Genomic DNA, 11,697 nt, shown 5'->3' with positions numbered 1-11,697 from the left:
GCCGGCATTCTCCCCTTCTCCCTCTCGTCGCCGGCATTCTCCCGGAACCACCTCCCCGGCCATCTCCCGAGCAACGAGCACCTCGCCGGCGCCTCCACGACCACGTCGAGGTAGCTCCCCCCCTGCCTCCAGTGCTCCGTTCGGCACTGGATCGCCGAACAGAACCCTTCTGTTCGGCTGAACAGTGCCGAACAGAAGCCCTCTGTTCGGCAACACTCAGCCGAACAGAAGCCTTCTGTTCGGCTGCACGGTGCCGAACAGAAGCCTTCTGTTCGGCTTCACAGTGCCGAACAGAATCCTTCTGTTCGGCTCTGAGCAGCCGAACAGAATCCTTCTGTTCGGCTCTGAGCAGCCGAACAGAAGCCTTCTGTTCGGCTCTCAGCAGCCGAACAGAAGCCTTCTGGTGCCAAATCGCGTGTCGTGCTGAATTTTGTGCCGAACATTTATGTATGCAATTGAATTATTTTCTTTGATGTAGCCTAACATTGAATTTCTATATTTTCAGACATGGATCCCCGTCCCGCCAGAGTTAGACCTACGGCGTCAGCTAGGAGACGTCGTGCTAGGATTGCTTCTCCCGAGCCTGCTCATATGCCATCGGACTCTCCTGAGTCAGAGCATGATGATATGCCCGCTAGGGGCGAAGACGATGAGCCCGTTGGACCATGTCCAGGAGGTCCAGAGGATGAGTCCGTCCTGATCAGTTTCAGGACGCATATAGCAGCTTCCATCTGGAGGCAACAGGTATTGTTTATTTGTTATAGCATTATATTTTGTTTATTGATGTTTTATAAAGTAGTAGTAATTATACATTTATATTACAGGAACGAGCTCCACTCAAGTGCATGAACCATACTGCCAAGGTTGGTGAATGGAAGTGGTGGTCTTCAAACCAACCAAATACCAGGTTCAGAGCACTATTGAGGCAGTCGGGCCTCGTAGAGTTAGTGCAGTGCTCTTATCGATTCATCGATAAGATTCTGATTTCGGGCTTCGTAGAGAGATGGCAGCCCGAGACGAACACCTTCCATATACCATTTGGCGAGATCACTATCACGTTGGATGATGTATCCGCCATTTTAGGGATTCCAGTCGCAGGTTCCTCAGTATCAGTTTCTCCTGAGAGGATGAGTGATCGGGATGCTGAGGAGCTACTTGTGGAGTTGTTGGGGGTGTCAGCTGGAGACGCGCGTCAGGAGGTACTGTCATCGCGCGGTCAGTCTGTGAGGATGGAGTGGCTGAGGACTCAGTTTCACTCTGTATCTGATAGAGACAGCCAGCAGAGGATAGAGTGTGCAGCACGAGCCTATTTGTTATTTTTGTTAGGCTGCACACTCTTTGCTGATAAGAGTGGGACCAGGGTGCCTATAGCGTATCTGTGTTTACTGCGGGATCTGGATAGGGTGAGGACATATGCCTGGGGTACAGCTGCCTTAGCATATTTGTATCGGCAGTTGGGGATTGCGTCGAGGTCATCAGTGAGACAGATCAGTGGTTATATGACGCTTCTGCAGGCATGGATTTATGAGCATTTTCCTGCACTCAGTCCTCACCCGTCGCTCGAGTATACTGATGCCAGTCCCCGCGTGCACCGCTGGATGCCCGGTACTCCATCCCGTACCACGATGGACCATTTAGTGGTTCTACGTGAGTACTTGGACCTTTTGAGCATCGATGAGGTACGTATCATATTACCATTTGCTTGTGTTTGTCAGTACTTTTAATATGCGATATAGTATAAAACTGAAATGTACCTTTTGTTTTGCAGGTTATTTGGGATCCCCATCATCGGCTTCGGGGAGATCGCCCATATATACCCGTCGCATTTTTTAGTGGCTCCATCAAGTGCCTTGATATCGTAGAACCCTATCATCCAGAAAGGGTTCTTAGACAGTTTGGTCGTATTCAGACCATCCCTCGAGCGCCACTAGCCCCTACGCGAGCCAACAGAGGTTCCACAGCAGGCTCGTACCGGATACATTACTCCTATATGGATCAGCTTTGGGAGCGGTGGGAGGACCACGTGCTGAGCCAGGCGAGCAGGAGCCACCCAGTTACCCGGCCATCAGACAGCGTACCGGGATACATGGAGTGGTATCTCCGTATCACGCACGTTGCAGTTCAGCCTCCTCATCTGCGCTCGAGTACTCATTCTGGAGCTAGGGGAGGTCATGATGATGCTGACATGCACCGGCGGCGTAATGCAGCTGCAGTCGGTATCAGTACCGACATTGTACGGATGGGTCGCCCAGAGGCTACGTCACTAGGTGCCGGGCACCTATATGATGCTATTTCTCAGATGCATCAGGTACTTCTGGGTGATGAGCCTGGCCCGAGTACAGCACCCTCTCATTCGGATCCAGGACCCTCTCATTCGGACGTACAGCAGTACACGCGTCGACGATGGCGTCATAGGGATTGATGATGGAGCCTTTGTAATCTTTGTAAAGCCTTTGATATTAATGAAAAATATATATTTTTGGTACATTTACGTGTAATCTTTGTAAGGCCTGGCCCGTTCTATTTTACGAAAATACAACAGTGCACATAACAATCAATCTAACAATGCGAAGACAGATATTTTTTGATTTATATTGATGATGGAGTTTCACAGTACATGACTCTAAGAGCCCAAAAAAATTTACAACTTTAAAAAATTGTACATATATAAACAATCAATCTAACTCTACTGTCTCGCTAATTGTAACATTAGGTGAGATGCTCTCTTTGAACTGTTGAATCCGGGCTTCATATGAATTTTCCCATCCGGTAGCACAAGGAAGATGATATTTTCGCCAGTTGGTCGCTACTGGCGGAACGGGATGTCCCGGCAACAAGAACACCTTCAAAATTAGAAATAAGAAAATATTAATAGCTACAAAATTATAAATAAGCAAAAATAAATTAAATATTCGCAAGTGTTGTGAACGTAGTACCTCAACAAAATGATTTCCATTTACGAATCCGATAGCGATATCTTTGCGGGATAGAAGAGGTACTGGCACAGAACGGAGAGGTAGGAAGGTCAGACATTGTTGCAACGAGAGATGGTATAGGACAACATTATAGCAGGATGCTATAAGATGACCCATGTCCGGCATAGTCATCCATCTGTCATATGGTGGACAATCATCATAATATGATAATGCATGAGTGATCTCAGCAATCGTCCCTTCCACACCATATAATGTGCGATAGTGGTCCGAATGACATTGCAACTCTCGCAATAAATCCTTCCTAACACGCACCCAGTCATCTTCTCCAAATCCCAGTAAGTCAGCTATTGCCCTAAATCCGCAATTCCCATCAGCTTTTACATCCTTGATATGCTGGATGTATGGTCTCAAGGCAGAAGGAATAGCATCAATATAGATAATGGGCGTATGTGACTGGGCTCTAGTACGAAAAACCTGCAAATAATATCAAATGATAGAAAATATGTATCAATGGCAGAAATATCCAAATAGTTATCCGTCTCAGCACTTTCCGTACCGGCACGGCACGGCACGGCACGACATGTCCCGTATCGGCACATCTCGGCACGGCACATCCCGTATCGGCACATCTCGGCACCGCACATCCCGTATCGGCACATCTCGGCACGGCACGTCCCGACATGTCCCGTATCGGCACATCTCGGCACGGCACGTCCCGACATGTCCCGTATCGGCACATCACATACCGGCATGGCACGGCTTGTCCCGTAGACGTTGTGATACCTATTGTAAGGAAATAAATATTTGGTACTTACCTTTTGCTTGGGCCGCCTCTTTTGAATCTGAGTAGATGGATTGCGGATGGTAACTTTCTCAACACCAGGTGAGTAACTATCCTGTCCAGATAGAACCAACTCAAACGCAGACGGGTCACGTCGAGTAGACGTATCAACCTTCATTGAAGCGCGCCCACGTGAACCGGTCTGCCGTTTTGCAGGCTCTAAAAGAGGTGTACTATCTGGACTTGCAATCTCTCGTAACTTCTTGATCATCTGCAATTGAGAAGCCCCATCTAACTTCTTGAATCGTAGCGCAATCAAATCTAACTCTGCATCACAACTCAACTGAATTCGCTGCACGGGGGGGGTAGGCAGAATATCAAGTTTCCTCCAATGAGGATCTATGCAGTCGAGAGGAATGGGCCGACCTTCCACCCTGTACCGCGCAATCTGGTGAGCACATGGTATACCATGTGTGCGTCGAATAGCGCACCCACAATTTGAATCATCAAACCCAACTGAATTGGCTCGTTTCGATTGGGCGAGGACATGATTTAACGCACTTATAGATATGAAACCTCGCAACTCTTTGAATTCAGCTGGCTTGAAGTTGTGCTGCACTACCAATAAACTCTTCTCCAATGAGGCTTTAACGAAGCTGTGCTGCAACTCAATCAATCCATGTATTCTAGTCCAAGATGACTCGAAACTTCCTTGGCTTGATCCAAGCTGCTTTTTGAGCTTTGCATGTGCACTCTCGACCCTAGTAAACAAATGAAAGTTAGATATAACAATTGAGGCAAATTAAAATTAAATGAGTCTTTATTTCTGATACCTATTTGTCGTCACATTTCCGTAGTGTCTGCATGTATCCGTCCACGCCGCAACAAATCTTTCCTTGTATTTGCTCAGCCAAGTATCTGACACATACTGTAGTGCATCTGGATAGGTACCGAACTCTCTCTGCAGTGCACTCCAGCGATCATTAAACTCGTCTTCCGTGGAGGACAACACTAGTACATTCCAACTCATAATAAATTTATCCCATTTCTCCTTCAATTCGAAAAATTTTTTGCACTTGGCCAAAACATTCCTACTAATATGCCATCTACATAATAAATGTCTAGCAGTAGGAAATACTCTATGAATTGCATTCATCAAAGCCAAGTCTCTATCTGTAACAATCAACTCAGGCAAAACATCATCAGCTATGACACTGCGCAATCTCTCTAATGCCCAAGTATAGCTTTCTTCCCCCTCAGAATTTAAGTATACAAAAGCAACTGAAAATGTCATGTCAGTAGATGTCACCCCCACAATCTCTAAGAGCGGAAGACGATACCTATTCGTCTTGTACGTGCAATCCATTATCAACACACGGGGAAATGCACGGAACAACTCAATGCTGCCAGGGTGTGCCCAAAATAAGTCATGCACAACATCCGTATTAGTACAATTCCTATGCCACTCAATATATTTAGCCTCTGATAATTTACCTAATAGATGTTGCATTTCAGACCTCCCGGCTTTCTCTGCAACCTTAAACCGTTGACGTACATTGTAGATAGTCTTGATAGTCGTAACATTGAGGGCATCTCTTTCCTTCAATGTGGATAATATGTCCTTTGGACGAACCAAACTCTTCGACATATCCACTAACAATTCCGTCTCCTGCTCAGATAATCTCCCTGCATATGAGTGCCCCTCCAGATTCTCTGCAGCGGGATGATTGTGCACTCCACATACGACCAGTAATATCCAATCATCCGCAGTATCCAATTTCTTTCCTCTTAATGCAAAAGGGCATCCACACTTCTTTGTCCCACAGGCAGTCTTTATTCGCTTTTCTTTTGTGGTTCGGTACGTCCCACCCCTCTCACAACCTAACGTAATTCTGGGTTTCTTAGAAATGGTACCTGCATCGGATGATTTGATTACAACAACAAAACCATTTCGCCTCCCAGCTTCACGACACCAATTACACAAGTCCTCTCTACTCTTGAAGATCTATACATTAAACAATTTATGTAAGTACACAGTTGTAAAAATAGCTCGCTAAACTAATACAAAATTGCACAATATATTATAATACCTCGTAAGTTGTAAATTCGCTTGTGTAATCCAGTACAAATTCTGATCCAATTATACTCGATTCGGTTGTAGCATAGCCCTACATATAAAATAATTTATCACCAAGAATTAATGAATCAGAGGATCTGTTCGGCACAAATTTCAGCACGGCACGCGATTTGGCACGAGAAGGCTTCTGTTCGGCTGCAGAGTGCCGAACAGAAGCCTTCTGTTCGGCAACCCAGTGCCGAACAGAAGCCTTTTGTTCGGCTTCAGTGTGCCGGACAGAAGCCTTACGTTCGGCACTGTGCAGCCGAACAGAAGGCTTCTGTTCGGTTGAGGGTTGCCGAACAGAAGGCTTCTGTTCGGCACTATGCAGCCGAACAGAAGCCTTTTGTTCGGCGATCCAGTGCCGAACGGAGCACGAACCGTGAAAAAAAAAAACTTTCGAAACAAGGTGGAACACGTACCTTTGCGGCCGATTCTTCGTCCCAAATCACTAGTTGCTTGTCCATGCTTCGAATGGGGCTTAAATCTCCTTCAAAGAACGCCTAAACGATGTAAATGGATCGAGGGGTTTAAGGGGGGTTTGAGGGGTGGTTTTTTTTTTCCTTTTCAAAACGAAACGGAGGAGGAGACGGAGGAGGAGGAAGGGGGGTGTACTGAGAAAATTTTAAGGGCAATATGGTAATTACACTAAAGGTTAGTTTGGGTTTTTTTTTTTGGTTTTTGGGGGGTGTCCTGAGCAATCGGGGGGGTGTATTTAGAACTACCCGAGGGGAAGGTCGTAGCTGCATTACCGTTATTACCAATATGCCCTTCTTCTTTATTTTTTTTTTCCTGGGGTTTTAAATAATGACGTTATAATCATTAAAATAGTCATCCGGTAACTTTCCGTTATGGAACGGAGCCTAGACGGAAGCACCATATGAAAGGAAGTATGAGATCAAATTCTGGAGGAGGACAAGCTGCGGTTATAGAAATAAAATATATGTTTGGTATTGTATCAGAAATAATAACTATTATTTTTATTTGTATTTTTTTGAATAAAATATATATTTAGTTGAATTTAATTTTTTATTAATTTTTTTTTTGAATGGATGTTTCATATCATTCTACTACAGATATATTCAATAAAATTTAAAAACAACAAATTTCAAAACACTCTAGATAACTTCTCTTTTCCAATCCACAAGATGTCTTCGGCATGACTGGCCAAATACGAAGCCACTCAATCTGCGGCCCACACGACGTTACAGTTTATAAAAAATACTTTTATTTTATTAAAAAGTAAGTTAAAAAGTAATACCATTATTTTTGTTATTTTAATCATAATGCTCTTGTAACAACCATTATAGTAGTTATAATTTTAGTATAATACTTAAATTAAAATAGTATTTTCAAGATAAAATTGTTATTATTATAATTATTATAGAGGATAATAGCAAGTTTGGGCAATGCCTCCTAAAAATATTGTCTAAAAGGTTTTTTTTCTACTTTTGTTTCTTGCATCCGAATTGCAGTCTCTGTCCTTCTTGGTGGGTCTTTGGGTCTTTTGGATCGGAGTGCAAGATTTTCTGTGGCAGCGCAGAGGATGGCACGCATCCGCATCCATAGAACAAAAGCGCCCTTTGGACTCTGGATGGATCAGCCAGAGGCAATTAAATTCTATGGCCGGTAGGAAGGCAACTTTGGTTGGGTTGAACTCAAACCCAAATAGCCTTAATCTAATTGTTGGGCTCGACTGGATCAAAAATTTTGGATCGAGAGTGGTTTTGGAAGATCTCTATCACTAGCTTTAACTGCCACTTCTACATGTTCATTTTCATGAGCTTAATGAAATGATTGACAGTTTCCACCGCTGTATACAAACAAAGGAATGGAATAGTAACAAGGATATGATTCATGAAGTCGTAAAGGTCGAGCTCGATCGAGTCTTTTTGGTTGAGTTATTCTTTTTGAATCTGTTAAAGGAAGAAAACAGAATCTGTGGCAATAAACTTTTGAAACCAAAATAGCAGAACCCACAAGTCTGAAATCATGTCATCGAAAAATTTGGAGTCCAACCTACTCATTATGGAATAACAATATATAGACTTAAAGAAAAAATTGTATCGATTGAAGTAAGAAAATACTTATTTAAAAGATTTGCTGAGGTACATTTATTTTTCTAGTAGTCATCCATATATTGTAATTTGATGGCTTGCATCATTTTCATTAACTTGCTATAGCCTATCATATCTTATGATAATGTGTGGGAGGCACCGATATTTCTATAAACTAATGCATGCATATGGTTCATATTGAAAAATTTAGGTATATAATATATTTTAATATGGATTACGCACTAATATGTCTTCCTTCTAAAAATGTTTATCGCTTATTTGGTATTCTATATTCTTAATATAGTTCAATTTTTGTTGTGGTCAACAGATTGGTATAGATTTGAATTTTGGATGACCTAAAACTCTTATTCTGCATGAAGTCATGGGAAGTTCAGCTTGAGTTTCCTCTTAGTCTCATACTTAGAATACAATAGCGGTGAAATCTTTTTTAATAAAAGTTTAGCGTAGTTAAAGCTTTAAAGAAAAATCTTTTTAGAAATATTTCTTAGAGTATAGCACTATTAGAACCTTTTTAAAAGTTTAGAATGGTTTAAACTTTAGGGAGAATTTTATTTTATGCTTCAGAGGAAAAAATATTTAGGGCAATTGGTTAGAGTTTTATTAATATTTAATTTATAGTACTTGTCAAAATCACTTATTTGTGATTGTTAGACTCTCTTTGAAGAGAGCTTTAAAAGTAACATATTAGAGTCATGGCCTTATACTGAATGGGCTTGAATAACAAATCTTCGTAATTAGATGCAATTTCATAAAAATAAAGCATTGTTTCATAAGTTTCATGCAAAAAGGTGTTATGAAGTGATTTTATACTGAATGGGTTTTGAGATTCAAAGGATTGAAATATCCAATGGATGCATCCTATAATCTTCTATATATCAACTCTCTCCCTCCCTCCCTCTCTCTCTCTCTTCAAAGGGACAACTCCATATTTTGTTTTTTTTTTTCTTACATATTGTAAACATAGTAAATATTAGTGGATTGAAGCTTGTGTTTCCAATAAATACATCAGGTCGACAGAGGGAAGCGAACAATGCTTTTTCAAAATTAATATTATCAACAAATTTTATTGGACTTTGACATGTTTTCAAGAAAAATGCCTTTGGAGGGACTAAAAGAAGAAAATGCTCCAAAGAAAGCATGATCTAGGTCAGCTTCGTTTCTCTATTTCTCTCATTTTATTCCTCTCCCAACTCTCAATCACTACAACTCTGCATCACTACCCCTATGCAACTATCCCTTTGCCCTGTCTACATGCACATTTATGCACTAGTTAGGCATGATCCTGCAATACTTGCTCAATGTCCCTTGCATGCTAACTTCATGCCCTGCATAGCATCCCATTGCTCTTCTAGAAACATGCATGATATTTTAATTTGAACTATAAGAATTCTTTTCATATTTTATCTACACTTAAATGATTATTTTAGCTAAGAAGAAGTTAGCCGCGCAGAGATATCTTTTTCTTTGATTAAAACCACCTTCCAAATGGGACTTATAATCCTAACAAATCAGGATTGTGAGTGCTTGAAAACCCCTATTAACCAGCCCCTTCTTTCTGTCCCTTGCTTTTTTGAGATGATGTCATGTACTAATCTTAACTTATCCGATGATTAATTACTGAGAAATCTAAATAGGCCCCAAATAAATATGCATATTAATGTGAGCCCTTAAGCATGCAGTTTTAATCTAGCACAGAGCAGTCTTCAACCAATAAACATGCAAAACAAAATCAACATTTATCACTTAACACCATCAAAGAATTAGTTCAATCATAAAAGGGACAGGACATTTGATCACCCCAACTTGTAATTTTTACTTTAAGGTTATTCAACTTTAGAGATAGATAGATAATGGAAAAATATCTCCTAATATTGAGAGCATTTTTTGCTACTCTCATGCATAGCTCATGCTAAACTTTAGCATAATTGGATAGTATTTTCATACCTAGAGAAAATTCCATTGCCACCAAGGTGGTAGCTTAGTGGTAAGGGGGCTTGGACTTCATCCGAGTTGTCCGGGTTCGAAACGCGCGGGCGTCGATTAAATCAGAAGACCGCATGTCCAATGCCCGAATGGCTCTGTGTGGAGATGCTTTCCTTCCATGAGTATTAAGGTGGTGCTTGGTGACGTACTCACACGTAGATGGCCTAGTGGGGTTTCCCACAGGTTGGGGAGGGCACACAGAAACTTTTGTCACCTTGATTCTTGGAAAAAAAAGCAACTTTTGCTGTTTGATTTTTTTTTTAAAATAAAGCAGGAATGAGGATTTTTTTTTAATCTTTGACATCGTAAAAGAGCCCACCGATCCTTCTTGCTAATTAAAACCTCCATACTCCTACTTACTAATCCACGTGTCACCACTCATTTCTTTCACCTCTCATTTCTTTTAAATGTGAGAAGGAGTGTCAAAAAATAGTAATAGTTTCACATTAGACAGATTAAGGATGTTTATGATGCTTATATATTCTTGAGTCCATCAATCTAAATGTTTGTATTTTTAAATAGCATCTTAACAATTTTATTTACATTCATTATATTTACGAACAATGCTAAAAGATTGTATGGCTTTTTTCATAAATTATTCTTAATAATAAAATAAGCTTCCAATAAATTTTTGGAATTGATCTCCAAAACTTATATAACCTCCAACTGTTAAAGCATGAAAAAGCAATTAGCTAGTGTACCATGCCTAAGAAAATTTATTCAGTGGATAAATATGTCCCATTCCTTAGAGATAAGAAAATAAAAAAAAATAATGTATTTGCAAATAACAAAACCAACTAGCCTTTAGTATGCAAAATATCAAAACAATACTACAATTTAAATAAGAGTCTACAATAAACCTAAACAATGAGCTCCGGCCAAGGAAATTCTGGCCTTTCTTTTCTCAAACCGGTTTAGCCTCAACCCATCTAATAAGACCTATTTTCGCGATGTAGATTAATTAGTTACTACTTCTTGAAGTCTTGGCGTCGACCTAAAAAGCTTACTAACTATATAAAGTAGCGCTCATCCTACGTCGCCTCTGCGCCCTCTCTCTCTTTTTTTTTTTTGGTAAAAAACGGCTACTCATTCATATAGATCTAACATGAGTACAACCCGCCACGTCCGTAGAAATAAAAGACAACAAAGGAGAAGGAGCGTCTATAGTAGACGTCCACAAAACATCCCCGGAATGCCGGGCCACAAAAGAGGCGACCCAGTCTGCGGCCCTGTTCGCCTTTCTAAACACATGACCAATCTGGAATCCGACCATCATCTGAGCCATCCTCCGAGTCTCCCGAATAAGGGGGTGACCGTCACCGTACCTGTCCACCCCCCGAATCCAATCGATCACCACCACAGAGTCTCCCTCAAGGAACACTCGCTCGGCGCCAAGGACCTGCCTGGCATAGGATAAGCCCTCCCAAGCAGCCCGCAGCTCCGCTCCAACAACTGTAATCCCAGGTATCCGACGCCCCACCTGCGGCCACCAACCTACCACCGTGATCCCTGATCACAAAGCCGACCCCTCCAGTCAAACCATCTAGTGACCTACTGCCATCGAAGTTTACTTTGAGATAGCTAGGGGGTGGGGGTACCCAAGAGACAAGAACGAAACGGGGCGCTGAAACAGCGTGAGAAGTACCCCAGGTGTCCCTGGCCATCCCAGAAGAAAACTCAGTGGCAGCCGCCATAACCTCCCTCGCATGTCGTACCGCTCTGTCCACCACCATCCTCGGAAACACTCGCCTCCCCTCAAATATGCCTGCGTTCCTATCCAACCAAATGTGATAGGACAGGTAC

The sequence above is a fragment of the Phoenix dactylifera genome, chromosome 2, assembly GCF_009389715.1.
Source record: "Phoenix dactylifera cultivar Barhee BC4 chromosome 2, palm_55x_up_171113_PBpolish2nd_filt_p, whole genome shotgun sequence".
NCBI classification, from domain to species: Eukaryota; Viridiplantae; Streptophyta; class Magnoliopsida; order Arecales; family Arecaceae; genus Phoenix; species Phoenix dactylifera.
Note: the sequence above shows the minus strand (reverse complement) of the source record.